The sequence below is a fragment of the Primulina tabacum genome, chromosome 13 (genome assembly GCF_025594145.1).
Source record: "Primulina tabacum isolate GXHZ01 chromosome 13, ASM2559414v2, whole genome shotgun sequence".
Lineage (NCBI taxonomy): Eukaryota > Viridiplantae > Streptophyta > Magnoliopsida > Lamiales > Gesneriaceae > Primulina > Primulina tabacum.
The window spans coordinates 7,532,145-7,550,364 of record NC_134562.1 but is presented as its reverse complement, the minus strand read 5'-3'; positions in this window follow the sequence as shown (position 1 = coordinate 7,550,364).

The window sequence follows — 18,220 nt, the reverse complement described above, 5'->3', positions numbered from 1 at the left end:
CTGTGAAGTATTCGTTATTAAATTCAATATTCTTTTTATTCCAAATATTTGTTGATTTATGATTTAATTATATGAATATTGTATATTGATTAATCTGACAATTTAATTCAATATAGGATTTTCTACTGCTAACCATGAATTCAGTGGTCCGTAATTGTCATGAATGATTGGTATACGAGTAACATAGATTAGATGTGTTGTGCTATCATAATATATTTAATCTAAATAAATCAAAAAAACTGTATTTATCAATTGCAGCTATCTCGGTTGTTAGATTTTAGGATTAACTGTTTTCACAAATCTAAAAGCTATCGTTAATTAAAATGGAACGCTATCGTGCCCAGTTGGTTATTGATAAGTTTTGATGGGATGCTGGGTTCGGTCAAGCAATTTAGGAAAATACAAGAATTTTAGCGGCTATCCCTATAATTCTAAAGTTAATTGTTTGGAACAACTTGAATAAATTATTTGTTAGCCAACGAACAATGATATAATTAAATAGTCGAATTCCCTTGAATCAAATTTTTCTCATTTTAAATTCTTCATTTTATCTATTTGATTAATTATCATTTTTAATTATTGTTTTCCTTTCGTGGATAAATTTAGTTTTGTATTTTATTTAATTCATATACAAAAACTCCCCTTTTTAATTGCACTTTGCTCGGAAGAAATCATCCCCCGTTCCCTGTGGATTCGACCATGCTCACCATTACACTAATTTTATCTGGAGAGTAGGAATTTAAGTTTGGTAGTCCGACGACAGCACACCAAATTTTGGCGCCGTTGCACAGGGAACGGTGCAAGATTAGATTTTTTTTCGAGTTTTGTTATTATTATTTTTTATGTCTCATTCTTCTTGTACAGGTGATTCATCAAGAAAGGAAGAATTTGAGAAATTTTTGTTGTGAAAATGTTAGGATCAGTTGATTGGTTGAGATGTGTTTAGAAGGGGAGTTGAATAAATTTACTCACGATTTTATAATCTTTTCGAATGAAGTGTCAGTTATGTGACAAACTAAAACTAGGAATCTTGTCAGTCTATGACAATCAGTTTAACTGATAACAGTTGCGGAAATAAACTGACAGAAATATAGAATAAATAACTTAAGTAATAACACACAAAGATTTATGGATGTTCGGAGATTGAAATAACTCATATGTCACCCCTTCTATCACAAGGATATGATATGCACTAAAAAACTTTGATCGATAAAAAACTTGTACATACCCACTTCAATTTGGACTTAACATTGCCAAAACTGAAACTCTTAGTTTACTAAATATCTCACAGTTCTTCGACTGAACTTAGCACAACTGATCTAGTTAAGATCAAATAAACAATATGTAACGCCTCAGATTCGACGACTGTCCTCACTGTATCAAGACGAGTCTTTCCAGCATGCTTGTGTCTTCACTCACACGCACTCTGTGAAGCTTCCCAGGAGGTCATTCATCCCAAAATTTCTCCAAGTCAAGCATGCTTGACTTTGGAGTCTTATGTGATGAACTACCGAAAAGAAGATGCACCTTCTTGATATGAGTAGTACCAATCAAATCTTTTAAGCCCTCTTCAACTGTACAGTCCATTACATTGAACAGTCTCGGAATCCCTCTCATTCCGGTGTGGGATCGGTTCATTCATGTTCCCTCCACCTAGAAGCCTGCCAAAAGCCGCTCATTGTCCATGCAACCTCATGCCACCGGCGATCACCCCCCGCCCTATTCGGCCCCGGCCTCACATGCCCACCAGCTTCGGCTTGGTTCGTCCCCGAACCACACCGTACTAAGAGAGGTCGGCTCTGATACTAACTGTAACGTCTGTCCCTTTTTTTATTTAGCTTAAATATTAAACTTTTCAGTTATCTTTAAATAAAACCTAAGGTTCTAAGAAAACTCAGCAGCCACCCCCTCCCTTCAAAGATTTCAGCCATTCTTGCCATTTCTCTTCAAAAAACCGAGCCACAAATCGTTCCGGATCAACCTCGCATCTTTACCGCTTCGGTATCAGTCGTTTCGGTAACCTTAAATATCAAAAGACATGTATAATCTTTTGTTTCTACATCGATCTTGTTATATTATATGTTCTTATGTTTATTATGCGTAAAAATCCATGTATGTTGTAAAAATTTTGAGCAATAATTTGCTGGATCGGTTTTGAAATGATTTTAGATATGAAAACTCGAAATTTGCTGTCATTTTAAATACTGCGACTTTTCAGTCAATTTTCTGGAAAAACTTTCAACATATAAAACGTAGAATTTTCGATACCTTCGATTTTACACTAAATTAAAAATATTTGGATAAGCAATGAGTGAGTTATGATCTTTTTCGTGGGACTGCTCAAACTACGATTTTCTGAAAATGTGTTCTTGATGTATTCTTGAAGTTTTATTGTTGCAGGCTTCGTTGGAGATTGACGGATGATCACTGCTGCTTTTAAGTATGTTGAGTATGATGTTGGGATGGTTTTTGGTGTGTCGGATCGCATCGATAGGTATTTGTTTGCATTAGAAGTCGTAGGCTGCGTTTTGGTGTCAAATGTCGAGTTCATAGATTGGGTTGCAGTTGTTTTATGTGTAGTGGTTTTGGGGCATTTGTTTGAGTTTGAATAGTGTAATAGCATCCTAGGATGGGTCTTGAGGCATTGGTTCACGGTCCGTATGATCGAGTTAGGAGGAATAAGCCATAAGTGTAGTGTTTCTCCCTTGGTTTACAATTCCAGCACCTACACGAACCCTTAGCCGGACCTTGACACGGGGTCCATGCCCTTTTTCCTTTGAAATGTGAATTTTCAACACCTACTCGGACCCTTACACGGGGTCCGTGTACCCCTTTTAAAAAAGTTTAAAAAAAATTAGGGATTGTTTTGGGGTTTGATGTAATGTTTTAGTACGATGATTAAACGAGGTCAAGTCCTGAGAGATTTAGAACGTCATAAAGAAATTTGTCATTTTGGGTGTGAGCATGACTAATACGTCTAAGTTATGAAAGATAAGTGTTTGAACTTATGTTAGTATGTGCAGCAGTGGCCCCAAGCGAGATCCAACAAATCCCTCAACACTAAGTAAGTATGTTCGATGTGCAAAAGAAAATATTTTTATGTTTTTGAGATATGCTAAATGTCTTATGATCAAATTATGAACGGGTTTGGAAGTCGGTGAACGTGACCGAGGACCTCTCCACCTCGGTAAAGCATGATCGGGTTTAGATCAGGATTGGAAAGCGGTAAAGCATGACCAGGGACCAATCCACCCAGTAAAGCATGACCGGGGATCACATATATGTGGTAGTGGACTTTCCCTGCCAGCCCAGTACTGTGGTTTAGTCTGATCAGGCACATTTATGTATGGGTCACTTGCTTTGAAACATATCTCTACTGCAAAATGATGTTATGTATGCTCAAGTATGTATGATGGAAGTATGTTTAAGAAATTTTTTATGATGATGGCACATCTATGTTTATGCTACTACGTTCAAGTTTCAAGTATGTTTATGTTATTACGTTCAAGTTTCAAGTATGTAAGCCCTACTTTAAAGATGCATGTGGTTTTATTATGTAGTACTTGCTATCTCCAGTTTATACATGTTGAGTCTTTAGACTCACTAGACTTGATCGATGCAGGTGATGATGACTTTGAAGAGACGAGGGGTGGGGACCAATGAGCCGGCTTGGACTGAGCAGGAGGCTAAACCCAAGGACCGCCCATGTTTTTAAGAAGTTATGTAATGTTTCAAATACTCTGATTTCACATTGTTGTTTACGATATTTAAACAAGTGTTTTTTTAGAAAATTTTATTTGTGATCTTTTCATTGCAAATATTTTGAATGATCAGTTTATTGTTATCGCAATTTGAAGGTTTCTATTTAATTAAGAAAAATTTTATTTTTCCGCAAATTTTAAAGTAGTTTAAAAGTACGGTACGTTACATATCAATACCCAAACGAGACAATAGTGCTAAACTGAAGCCCGTATACTCTGGACTAGCGCCTAGGTGCTGACACTTTGACGCTGCGGCGCTTGTTTAGCGCCTAGGCACCCAGCATCAGCGCTGCAGCGCTACCTACTTCGAAGACCAGGCACTGTGGTGCCTAAAAGGAAGCGCTGTGGCGCTAACCCTGCGGCAGAAAGGTGTTTCAAACACTTCGAAGTCAACTTCTACCATATTCTCAACCAACTCGAACCAGCCTCGAACCAAATCCTCCTAGCCCACCTCTGACCCTCTTGGACCGACCTAGCCTTAGCCCCCAACCCCATGCACGCTACCCAAACACGAGCACTCGTAAACACTAAAACCGAACCCTGATCGTCAAATCGATTTCTATCTTCTCCTAGCCCGATACCAGCATACATGAGCTACCCTAGGCCATGACTCATACCCACCAGGGTATACTTCACGTCTATGAGGCGTCCCTTACACCGCTGCCCTCAACATAACCATCAATCGGGCCTCCAACCTTACCCGTACACAAGAAAGCATATCAGTTCCCTACTTAGCTCAACCCTTTCATGATTCCAGCAACATGACACCATGACCCCCATCATTTTCAGCCTATAAACACCCAGCCGTGGCAGCCCCTTACACAAAAACATGAAAAACATGAGTTGTATAAAATATATGTTCATGTTCATGCCAAACATTTGCATAAACGTAACATCATGCTTGAACAAGTGATTTGTGACATCAACTCATTTTAAAGTGCGAAAATATTTTTTTATTTAAAAAAGCTCACATTTTTGAAATAACATTTAAAATAATCATAATTATTTGACAGTAAAAATATTGCAGTTTAAGTTAACCAAAATCATCCAAGATCAAACGTAACATAAACGAGTAAAAACCGTAAAATCATCAACGTATGAAATTATTCATCTCCTCTCAAATCTCATAATCAAAATGCGGAAAACATGCGGTCCTCGGGTCGTGTCACCGCACTAGGTCTGCCTACTCAGAGTTCGGCACCTCCAGTCCGCTCATCCTCAGGCTCACCTGCATAACACATGCCTAGTTAGTCTATAGACTCAACACACATGTACCAAGAATAACAAGTACATATACATGGTACACAGCCGTGAAAATACCATACTCAATATATCTTTCATGAACTTAAAAGCATAACATAAACGTGTCGTGTAAAATCATATCGTGTCAAAGCATGTCATCATATACGTATACATTTTCATTTAATCAAATTCAGTTCATTAGTTGTGGCTTTCGTATCAGCTCTATTCGATGGATCCATCTACGTATAACCACAATACCGGACGGCAGGGACATCAGCGACAACATTACCCGTCAACTGAGCCTTGGCCTCAGCTCATCATATCTCATGTCATCTTATATATATACATCGTCAGTCACAACTAACTCTTATCCTTCAAAAATATCATCATTTTCATCACTTATCAAAATCATGCATATACGTAAATTTTCTTTAAAATCAAGCATGCAACGTATTTCATAATTTCATAAAAATCATATTCATGATGCATAAACATTTAAAAGCAGGAAAATTTGTGTTCGGGGAGCTGCTAGGACAAAAATCTCGACTAGGGTGCAAAATGACCATTTTGTCCCTGGAAACCCAAAATGATCATTTTACCTCTGGACCTCAACATTCCGACCAGAAGCTTACCAAACACCTTAAAACATCCCAAAACATATTTAAAATCATTCTGAGACGTAAACTCGAGCCCGTTTCGAAACTTAACCGATTCGTTTTAAAACTTGGACCGGAGTCCCGATTTTAACCCAGATCGACCCGAAACTAAATCAAAATTTTCCCAACTTCTTACCACACATTATAAACATTTAAAATGTCCTAACCTCCTCAATCCCAACCCCTAAGCCTTCGTACACTAGGCCAACATGCTGCTAAAGTTCGCACCTTCCCTTATCTACAAACCCTAGTACATTATTTTCCCTTTTTGTTGTAATGCCCGGTTACTCGTACAAATGATTAATGATGCATTTATGTTATTTATTATGTGGTTATTGGACTCATTATGTTTCATGTGTTGATTAAGGTCTCGATAGTAAGAATTGAATATGACTTGTATATTATCCATGGTGTATTAAGAATGGATATATGTCTAAATAGTGATAGTAAGATGTGTAGGTAAAATAGTGTAATGAAAGTTGATATGGAACTGCAGGAAATGAGATGAAAATATGCCAGTTATTACGTGTTTTAGCATAATGATTTAGATATTGATCCAAATTGTGTGAGGCTATAACCATTAGAAAGTTAAGATATAAGGTTACAACTTTCATGTTTTGCATTTTGTCCAAATCATTGTGGAAGACCAGTCAAAAGCGTCCCGAAGTGTGTCGTATGTATCGTTATTCCTACAATGACACATTTTGGTATATTGAGCATAACGTTTTAGTCAGACCTCCAAATGACATGAAATTGGTTGCATATGCAAGCCAAGACACAGGGCTACAACTTTCATGTCTACCACAATTTTTAAATTATGAAGAGAAGAGACAATTCTGGAGCAATCTTCGATGAAACTATGCGCAGAGGCAGAATGTGTGGCGCCCAAGTGGTAAGATCTTACCCTCCGAGTGCCAGTGCACAAAAAATTCAGTATGTTTATAGAATGTTCCGTGCTCGAGCGCTAAAATATTACCACCTGAGCCCCGCCTTATGTATAAGAAGATAAGTCTCGAAATTTTCAAGGCTTCTTCAACATTTCTCTCCCCTTTTTCACAGCAAAACTTGAAAGAAAACCAAGAAACCTTCCTCCAAAAGCTCCTTTCTTCTTCTTCTTCTTCCTCATTTTGAAGCTAGACTTGTATTCTCCATCACAAGAACATCCTAGGGGTGTAAGTTTTCATCTCTTTTGATTGTTATACATGTAGAGGACAATAAGGGAATGACTTTCACCTAGTATAGACGTAGTGGTTTGTTTATTGATGTATTTGACAGCATAGGAACGAGAAACATCGTCTCGACTCAGTATTCTTACGCTTGGACAGTAAGTTGGCATATTCTTGAAGTAATACACTAGTAATATTATGTATTTCAAATGCTTCCCATTGATTATTGATATATGTACATTGTTAGTATGTTTATTAATGAAAACATACCATCATATTCCATTGTTATGTATTAATATGAAAGACATTCATGAATATTGAAGATGAGTCCTATGTCATGAAAACGAACATGAAAGAAAAGGGAAATGACTGATTTTTATATGATATATGAGATTGTTGACATTATGGGTGGTTTTAAGTCCACCAAACCTATTGGCCAATATATGTTCATAGGGAGTGGGGTTGTCAAAGGTGCTCCTTGACGTCCAACATAGTAGTAGCTATATAATAAAGCAAGCACAGTAGTACATGTCAACTAATGAGGTTCAAGTACGAAAATGAACATGAATATATGCTAAGGTATGAAATTGTTTAAAGATTCATTGTTGATCACGACTTGATATGTATGTTCTTTCTATTCATATTGACACGTATAAGTGCCAACTTATTGAGTTTTATAAACTCACATAGCTCATGTATTATAGGATCAGGTAATGAATATACATAGGATGTCGGTTCGCCAATGGATGCTTGTGACGTGTCTTACCTCAATGAGAACCTGGATGTCTTATTGTATAACTTCCGCATATGTATTATAATAAATTTTATGACAGGGTTTGAAACAAGCTTTACAATTTTTATAACTATATGTATAACGATACAGTGTATGTTTGAGTATGATTATATGTATGTATAGAGATTGTTGCTTGGGTTGTTGACTTATACAAAATATAGGGACATCATGCCAAAATTTTTTATAAACCGTCAAATTGATGCCCCTTGTTTGAATTGCTTCACAATATTGGTATATCGTTCAAAACCCTATTTTGATTACAAGTATTAGTATCATTAATCATGTCAAGTATAGAAAAAGGGTGTGACATTTTATTTGCGGTCCTAACCCACCACCTATGGGACCAGCCACGGCTCGGCTTTCCCTAGCCCATCCTATGACTCCTCTGGACCCAAAGATACCATGACTCCAGCCCCATGCAGCCTACACACTAAGCACACACGCTAGGAGCCGAAACACCTCAACCGCGAACTCCATTGCACTAGGTTCGTTCGTGCTGCTCAAGGGGTCAAACCAGCAGTGTTAAGACCCTCCCAGGTCATGGTTCGGACCCATCAGAGGCAGGTCCAATGCCTGGAATCACCCTGACACCAATGACTTCCCTCCCTAACACTCGATCTACCTGACACCACTCATGAAACCATCGATCCGACCTTTATCCCTCACTCCCTCGGCCAACCGCGACTCCACCTGTTGTACCACTTGGATCCTCGACATAAACGATCCTATAAAACATCACCAGCAGTCCCTTTACACAAAATTTCACAACAGAACGTGAGTTGCACAAGAACCATGCACAAACCGAGATAAAACAATGCAAACATACATTATCATGCAAGATATACAAAAGCTTCATACATGGCACACAAAACCGCATGTATATGACGTGTATGATGCAAAAATGAGAGTACACAGCGTGCCTCGATGTTATAGACGCGAGAAGATCGGAGAACGAGTGTCAGGTGAATTTCTTTTGTAAGAAAAGAAGTGGTCGAGACTTTGCTTGGTTATGGCTGCTGAAACCGAGAGGATGAGAGTGGAGGGGAAGGTGTCGGCTGATGAGAAGATTAGGTTTAGGTTAAGGAATAGTTTAGTGCTAATTAAATAGAATATTACAAGTTAATGGGACTTAATTTATCATTTAAAAGTTTAGAAAGAGTTTAGATTCCAATAAGCTTAAAAGTAGGCCCGTTAAGTCCAAACGAAATCCTGAAAAATATTTCGTTAGGTAAGTTCTTGAAAATATTAGCCGAACCTTCAAAAAGTCCTCTGATTCAATAAAATTTGTGTACCGCTGCAAAATATGCTCTGGCGTGTAAAAATACCCAACAAGACACATTTCTTGAAAAATACCTTTAAAACACCTTATATTAATTAATAAAAATTAATCAAGTAATAAAAATAATTTTCATGATAATTCTCCTGGTCTCCGTTCCTCGTTCGAGCGCGAAATGCGTCTAGAACCCTAATGCCATGAACTTTTAATATTTCATGAAATAAATCATATCATGCAATAATTATGCATAAAATGCACAAAAATAATTTAAACAGATAATTAAATAAATCCTATATTGCATGCATTCAGATTACGTTAATTAAATTCATGGACCTTACATGATTTCTCATGCAAATACATATACATTAGCATATAACTGGGGTGAATGATGAGAAAAAGTGGATACATGGCGTGCCTTAACGTTTACGTGCTCTAAACTTGAAGATACGCGCGTAGGGCTTGCACCGGAGAGGCGGGGGAAGGTTTTTCTTGAAATCCAAAGGAGAAACCGAGGGGCTGCTGCTATTTTCTCGAAAATGGAGGCTGCTGATGGAGGGGATAGGCGGCTGCTGCTAGGTTTAGGGTTAGGGTTGGCTAATGGTGAGTTTAAATAAAAGGATTAAGCATAAATGAGCCTCTAATTAAAATTAAATGAATGAAAAAGGATTTTGGACCTACTAAGAACTAAAATAAATCCAGAAAGCCCAAAAGCACTCCCGAAAAATATCTCATTTTCGTACATTTTTGAAAATTTTGCCGAAACCCTCAAAAATCCATCCGAATCGATAAAATTTACGTGCCGGATTAAAATACCCAACTTGTAATGTTTTGTTAGTACCCAAAACTCAATCTGATACTCGACAGTATGAGTCGCACGATCCTCAAATGTGTCACTCGACTCCATCTCAAGATGAACCCTCCGTTGCAACAGTCACCTAAGAATGATACATTTCACATTCTCAAAAAACTTAATGAGAATCTTTGATCCTCCGTTCTCGTGACACCACAATCTATATCCCTTCACACCATCCGGGAAACATGAATTTAAATGCCCTTGGTTCTAACTTCCTTGATTAATGTGTGCATATGCCACATCCGAAAACTTCCGAAATTATCCAGATTTTGTGTGATGATTTCATGCTTAGTATCCTTTTATTTGGCAAGAAATGAGATTAGTTCTTTTAAAATGAGCAATTTAAAATATTAAGTCAAATAATTAAATTGTATTTTAAAAATATATATTAGAAAATATAGTTTCGTAAACGATATTGAAATACATAATTGAATTTGAAATAAAATAGACCGAATCTAGTTTTTGAATCCAAAAGTATACCATAAATAGACAATTATATAATCTCAATCCCCCCTTACCTTTTTCTCTGTCTCCTGCATGAATATCTCCCGTGACTTTTCATCTAAAAAATTTGTCAACCATTCTCACTATTTGACCTCCCGTATCTTAGTTGAAGTTTCGAATTTTTTCAATACAATCTCAAACAAACTTGAAAACATCCATTACAAATTTCGAATATTTTAAAAATATATCAAGTTTGAAATTTACGATTTTTTACAGCACATATATAACTTTATTATAAATAACATAAGAAAAAAATGTTCCATTAAAAAAGTAAATTAAAGGGTTGAAATGTTAGTAAGATATGAAAGATAAAACAAAAACTGAATTTATGTATTAACTGAATCGAACTTTTGAGTTAATTCGATTTGATTAGTTATTTTGATTTAATCGAAATTTTGCTCACCACTTTCTGGCATATGGCCATGCAATGAAAGATCAACCAGTTAAACCGGAAGCAGAAATTGGCGAAACAATGATCCTCTATCGAAAAAATAAGAATCACTAGCATTGTAGAGCCCAAAATCAGTATACGTAAAACCCGTGCATTTATTTAATTGTTAAATTAATTATTTAAGTTTAAAATAATTTTAGAGGTGCATGATTTATGAAATTTCATTATTTTAATTATTTATGTTTATTTGATGCACGTTAAAATGTTTTCTCGAGTTTATGTTTCAGGCGAATATTCGAAGCGGGATTGAGGGAAAGAGACCGGTGACGATTTTGGCAATTTTTAAAATGTGGTATTTTATTTCAAGTGAAGAAAATGACACTTTTAAATTATTTATGAAGTTTTAACATTTTTAAAGCCTAATTTAAATATTAGGTTATTTTAAGATTTTAAATTTTTAAAGTTTATCAATTGTAGATTTTAATTTAATTAGGGGAATTTTAGTAAATTTATTATGGGATTAGAATTTTATTAACTTGATAATTGGTTTAACATTTTAATTGGCATGATTAACTAATTAATTAAACAAATTTTTCCTTAATTAAAACACACACACACCTTATACTTACCAATTATCTGGATGCAAACACCCCACACACCACACACATATATTCACGTACACACACACCACACACATAAACATTACTTGGTCAATTCCTTTATTCTATTATGGTAAGAGGAAAAGAGAAGTTTTTCTTGAAACTCTCTTTCAGCAGCCTCCATATCATCATCTTCCTCTCCAAATTTCTTTCAATAATCCTTCGTTGATTTAGCACCACAAATCGTGCCTCAAGTCGCCCGGATCATTTCCCGCACCGTGTCGCTTCGATATTCGAGTTTTAAAGATCAAAGGCATGTATATTCTTTCATTTTATGCATCGATCTTGTCATATTAGATATTTTGATGTATGTTATGCGTGAAAGTTTGATTATTATGAGCAAAGTTTGAGCGATTATGCATTGAATCGATTTCTGAAACATTTTAGATCTCAAAAGATGTTTTTGCTGTCATTTAGGTTCTTGTGTAATTTCGGTTCGTTTTCTGAAATTATGTTCAACATAAAAAATGTAGATCTTTTTGATACCTTCGATTTGATATAAAATTCGTAATTTTTGGACAAGAAACGAGTGAGTTATGGTTGTTTTTGTGTGACTGCTCAAACCTGCGATCTTATGAAAATGATGTTCATCATGTTTTGAAGTTTTTGAGTTGTAGGACTTCGTTGGGCACCGCCGAGCTTGTGTTACTGCATTTAGATATGTTATGGGATGTGTTTAGGTGTTATTTGGTGGTTCATTTGGGTCAGGATTGGCTTTGGATATAATAAAAGTCGTAAGAAGCGAAACGATGTCTAATTACGGGTTATTGTGGTATTGAAGTTGCTTGTCGATGCTTGGGGATGTTTGGGATGTTTGTACGGGTTTGAATCAAGGTAATAGCATCCTAGGATGAGTCTTGAGGTGTTGATTCATGGTCCTTAGGCTTGGGTTGGAAGAATGAATCATTAAATTAGTGAATTTTCATGTCCAGCATGTACCCGGACCCCGTCCCAGACCTGGACACAGAGTCCGTGTCCTTTTTCCTTCAAAAATACAAAATTTTTGTGCCAGTGTAACCCCTCTTTAAAAAAAAAATTTAAAAAAATTTTAATTTTTTTATTTTTTTAGATTTGCTTCGGGAATCTATATCATGGTTTAGTACGATGATTAAAATTTATTTATGTAAAAATATAGGATTTGTTTTGGGGTTCTATATTATGGCTTAGTACGATTATTAAACGAGGTCAAGTCCCGAGAAATTTAGAATGTCATAAGCTATTTATTTACTTCGTGGTGAGCACGAGTACCTACGTCTAAGCTATGAAAGATAAGTGTTTGAACTCATGTTAGTATGTTGCAGCAGCGGTCCCAAGCGAGATCCAACGAATCCCTCAACACCAAGTAAGTATGTTCGACGTCTAAAAGAAAATATTTTAAGTTTTTGAGGTATGCTAAATGTCTCGTGACCAAATTATGAATTAGTTTGGAAGTCGGTGAACGTGGCCGAGGACCACTCCACCCGTTAAATCATGAACGGGTTTAGATCAGGATTGGGAAGCAGTTAAAGCATGAACGGGGACCAATCCACCCGTTAAAGCATGAACGGGGATCTCATGTATGTGATAGTGAATCTTCCCTGTCAGCCCAGTACTGTGGTTTAGTCTGATCAGGCGTATTTATATATGGGTCACTTACTTTGAAACATGTCTCTACGCAAAATGATGAAGTTTATGAATGTTCAAGTATGTATAAGTATGCAAGCATGTTTAAGAAAAGTGTTATGATGATGGCACATCTATGTTTATGTATGTATACATAAGTTTCAAGTATGTTACGTTCAGGCTTTTAAGTATGCAAGTTCAAGTTTCAAGTACGTACGCTCTATTTTAAAGTTGCATGTGATTTTATTACATATTACTCGTTACTCCCAGTTTATACATGTTGAGTCTTTAGACTCACAAAACTTGATCGATGCAGGTGAGGATTCATTTGAGGAGACGAGGGGTGATGACCAATGAGCTGGCTTGAACTGAGCGGGAGGCTAAACCAAAGGACCGCCATATTTTTAAGAATTTATGAAAGTTTCAAATACTCTGATTTTATGTTACTGTCATGATGCCTAGTCAAATTCTTTAGTAAAATTTTTAATTTCGAACGTTTGGTTGCAGTTATTTTCTTTTTAAACGGATTATGGATGATCGCAATTTGAAAGTTTATTTCATATTTAAGAAAATTTTTATTTTCCGCAAATTTCAAGTAGTTTAAAAGTACGGTACGTTACAGTTGGTATCAGAGCGGTGTTCTTGTAAAGGGTTATGCCTTCTGCCAGTTGCGAGAAGCTCACGAAGTCACACCTCAAGTCTGTAAATTTTAAAGTTTTAAATTCTTTCATGTAGTAAGCATCAAGTCACGATTTCAGCATGTACATGTTTTAAGTTCTAATTTCGTGCATCCTACGATACTGATATTAGGTTATTGTATGATGGGTTATGTGTTGGGTAAATTTTATAACGGTATGCCTCCTAGACATTTGGTTGCCCGTGGAGCAAGGGATGAGGACAGAGAGGCTTGTGATGGGGAGAGGGCCACTCCTCCTCGCCCACCGCCAGATATGCAAGCACAGATGTTTGCAGGTATGACTCAGTTATTCGCACAGTTTGCGCGGAACAATGCTGCAGTGGACACAGAGGCGAGGCCCAAACCAGAGGCAGTGTATGAGAGGTTTAGGAGGATGGATCCGCAAGAGTTCTCGGGGACTACTGACCCGATGGTGGCTGAGGGATGGATTAAATCCATCGAGGTGATTCTTGATTTCATGGAGCTGCAGGATGCAGACAAGGTCAGGTGTGCCACATTCCTTCTGTCAGGAGACGCCAGGCTTTGGTGGGAAAGTGCATCAGTGTCAGTTAACTTGCAAACACTGACGTGGAATGGGTTCAAAGAAGTTTTCTACTCCAAGTACTTCACTGATGAAGTACGATCCAGACTGACCAGGGAGTTCATGACGCTGCGACAGGGAGACAGCAGCGTAGCAGAGTTTGTGAGGAAGTTCGAGAGGGGCTGTCACTTCAGTGCCCCTAATTGCAAATGATGCCCGGGAGAAGCTGAGGCATTTTATTGATGGGTTACTGGCCGATCTTGCGCCGTGATGTGAGGGTTGCTTGTCCGACTTCCTATACTGTTGCCTTATCTAGAGCCTTGGCGGCAGAGCAGGACCAAAGAGATATCGAGAATGATAGACAGGGCAAGAGGCCTCATCAGCAGCAATAGCAGCGACCCCAGTTTAAGAGACCTTTCCAGGGACAGCAGGGGAAGAGGCCATTTCAGGGACCGCCGAAGGGCAAGGGTCCTATCCCTCAGCAGAAGGCTCCTCAGAGGCCTGGTAATTTCCCGGTGTGCCCGAAGTGTAATCGCCAACATCCGGGACAATGTTTGTGGGGATCGGGCAAATGCTTTAAATGTGGAGCCAGTGACCACATGTTGAAGGAACTGTCCACAGTGGATGCAGCCGACCCAGGGAAGGTTGACTCAGGGAAGGGTGTTCGCCATGCATGCTCAGGAGGCGGATCCCAGACACGACCTTGTTGACTGGTAACTTATTTATTTCAGCACATTATTAGTTTTGTCATTCATGTTTTGAATTTGATTTTTGGGATTATTAGTGTGCTAGTAGTTTTTTGGATGACTTGGGTAGAGATTTTTCTACTGTACTTGAGGTTAAGATTAGAATTTTTGGGATATAAGTTTTTGTGTTGTACCAACGTCTCTTAGGAAATATTTTCGTAAAGAGAGTAGCCACAAAGGCCTATATAGATTCAGGGGTCACCCACTCTTTTATTTCGGAGACGTTCGCTAATCATCTAGACGTCAAGTCTATTAGACTCGACGTGAGCTATACAGTGACAGTCCCATCAGGGGAAGAATTATCAGCTACTAGCGTGGTCAGAGACTTCGATCTGGAGCAGCAGGGCCACCTAGTGTATGCCGATTTGATTGTGCTGCCAATGCCAAAGTTTGATATTATTTTGGGAATGGACTGGCTGACAAAGAACATAGTTCTTATTAATTTCCAGAAGAGGTCAGTGTTGGTAAGACCGTTGGGCATGGAGCAGTTTCTCTTTGAGCCAGCTAGATGGAGGAGTTTCCCTCGCATGATCTCTTGCATACAGACGCGGAGACTTATGCACAAGGGTTGTCAAGCTTTCTTGGCCAGCGCTGTTTCTGCACCTGACGTAACCACTCCGTCATTATATGATGTACCAGTAGTCAGAGAATTTCCTGACGTCTTTTCAGATGACGTAACAGCCTTCCACTAGACAGAGAAGTGGAGTTCGCCATTGATCTTTTGCCAGGAACCGTGCCAATCTCTAAGGCACCGTATTGTTTAACTCCAGCAGAGATGTTAGAGCTCAAGCAGCAGATTCAGGAGCTCATAGACAAAGAATTCATCCGACCTAGTTTCTCACCATGGGGCGCACCAGTACTCTTCGTAAAGAAGAAGGATGTGAGCATGAGGCTGTGTATCGATTACCGAGAACTGAACAAGGTAACGATCAAGAATAAATACCCACTTCCAAGGATCGAGGACTTGTTCGATCAGTTGCAGGGAGCTACAGTGTTATCTAAGATAGATCTTCGATCGGGGTATCACGAGCTGAAGGTGAAAGATGCAGATATTCATAAAACACCCTTCAGAACCAGATATGGGCATTACGAGTTCTTAGTGATGCCGTTCGGACTGACGAATGCTCCAGCAATTTTTATGGGCCTCATGAACCGAGTATTTCAACCCCACTTAGATCAGTTCGTCATAGTGTTCATTGACGACATTCTTATATACTCGAAGAGCCATGAGGAGCACAGTCAGCATTTAAGAACAGTTTTGCAGGTTTTGCAGAGTCACAAGTTGTATGCAAAATTCAGTAAGTGTGAATTCTGGTTGGAGAAAATAGCATTTTTGGGTCACATAGTATCTAGCAGTGATATTGAGGTGGATCCAGCAAAGGTGGAAGCCGTTAAGAATTGGGTTGAGCCGAAGAATGCATCAGAGATCCACAATTTCCTTGGCTTAGCAGGTTACTACAGAAAGTTTATTCAGGGATTTTCTTCGATAGCAGTACCACTCACTTCATTGATCAAGAAGAATGCTAAATTCCTATGGACTGAAGAGTGTCAGAAGAGCTTCAATACCTTGAAGCAAGCTCTTATTTCGGCGCCAGTTTTAGCCATGCCATCAGGGCAAGGCAATTTTGTGTTGTACACTGATGCATCTAAGCTCGGATTAGGCGCGGTGTTGATGCAACATGGTCGGGTTATAGCTTATGCTTCCAGACAGTTAAAAGTGCATGGAAAAAAATTATCCGACTCATGATCTCGAGTTAGCTGCCGTGGTCTTTGCGTTGAAGATTTGGAGACATTATTTGTACGGTGAGAAATGCCAGATATTAACTGATCACAAGAGTCTCAAGTATTTATTCACGCAGAAAGAGCTTAACATGAGACAAAGACGGTGGTTGGAGTTGGTAAAAGACTACGATTGTGAAATTAGCTACCATCCAGGGAAAGCTAATGTGGTGGCAAATGCTTTGAGTAGAAAGGTAGCAATATTAGCACAGTTGTCAGTGCAGAGACCTCTTCAGTCAGAGATTCAGATGTTTGGCTTAGAATTTTATCCTAAGGACAGAGCTCCCAACCTGTCAATTCTGACAGTCCAATCTTCTTTGCTAAACCGAATCCGTAAAGGACAACCTTCAGATGAGCAATTATAGAAATGGAGACTGAAGGATGAGACCAAGGGCAGTGTACTTTACACAATGTCTGATGATATTGTGAGATACAGAAGGAGAATGTTGGTGCCTAGTGTTGATTCGATCAGAGAAGATATCTTGTCAGAGGCACATACATCTCCCTATTCCATCCATCCATCCAAGAGGTACCAAGATTTACAAGGATTTGCAGATGCTGTATTGGTGACCAGGTATGAAGCGTGACATCCGCCGATTTGTATCTGAATGTCTCACTTGTCAACAGGTGAAGGCAGAGCATCAGAGGCCAGCAGGGATGCTTAAGCCACTCCCTATTCCCGAGTGGAAATGGGAGAATATCACCATGGATTTTGTGGTTGGTTTGGCGAGGTCAGTTAGAGGATCCAATGCCATTTGGGTTATAGTGGATCGACTAACTAAGTCGGCACATTTCTTATTGGTGAAGACGACTTTCTCCATGACTCAGTATGCAGAGCTCTATATCCGGGAGATAGTTCGTTTGCACGGGACTCCAGTTTCTATTGTGTCCGACAGGGACCCTAGATTCACATCGTCCTTTTGGAAGAGTTTACACACAACCATGGGGACTAAGTTGCTATTCAGTACTGCATTCCATCCTCAGATAGATGGCCAGTCTGAGCGAGTGATTCAGATATTGGAAGATCTGTTACAAGCCTGTGTGATAGATTTTCATGGGAATTGGGAATCGAAGCTACCTCTAGTGGAGTTTATCTACAACAATAGTTTTCAATCCTCTATAGGTATGGCTCCCTATGAAGCACTATATGGAAAGAAGTGTAGATCGCTTATTTATTAGGATGAAGTCGGTGAGAGATCAGAACTTGGCCCAGAGATTATTCAGCAGATTGCAGACGTAGGTGGTCAAGATTCGAGATAAGATTAAGACCACCCAGAGTCGTCAAAAGAGTTATGCTGACAAGAGGAGGAGAGATCTTGAGTTTGCCGTAGGAGACCACGTATTCGTAAAGATAGCACCTATGATATGAGGTTTGAGAAGAGAGGCAAGTTGAGTCCGAGATTTATTGGACCGTTTGAAATTCTTGATAGAGTTGGGACACTAGCTTATCGGGTAGCCCTACCGCCGAATCTGGCTGGAGTGCACAATGTGTTCCACGTCTCGATGCTGAGGAAGTATATAGCAAACTCTTCGCATGTTTTGAGTTTTGAGCCGTTGCAGTTGGCTCCAGATCTA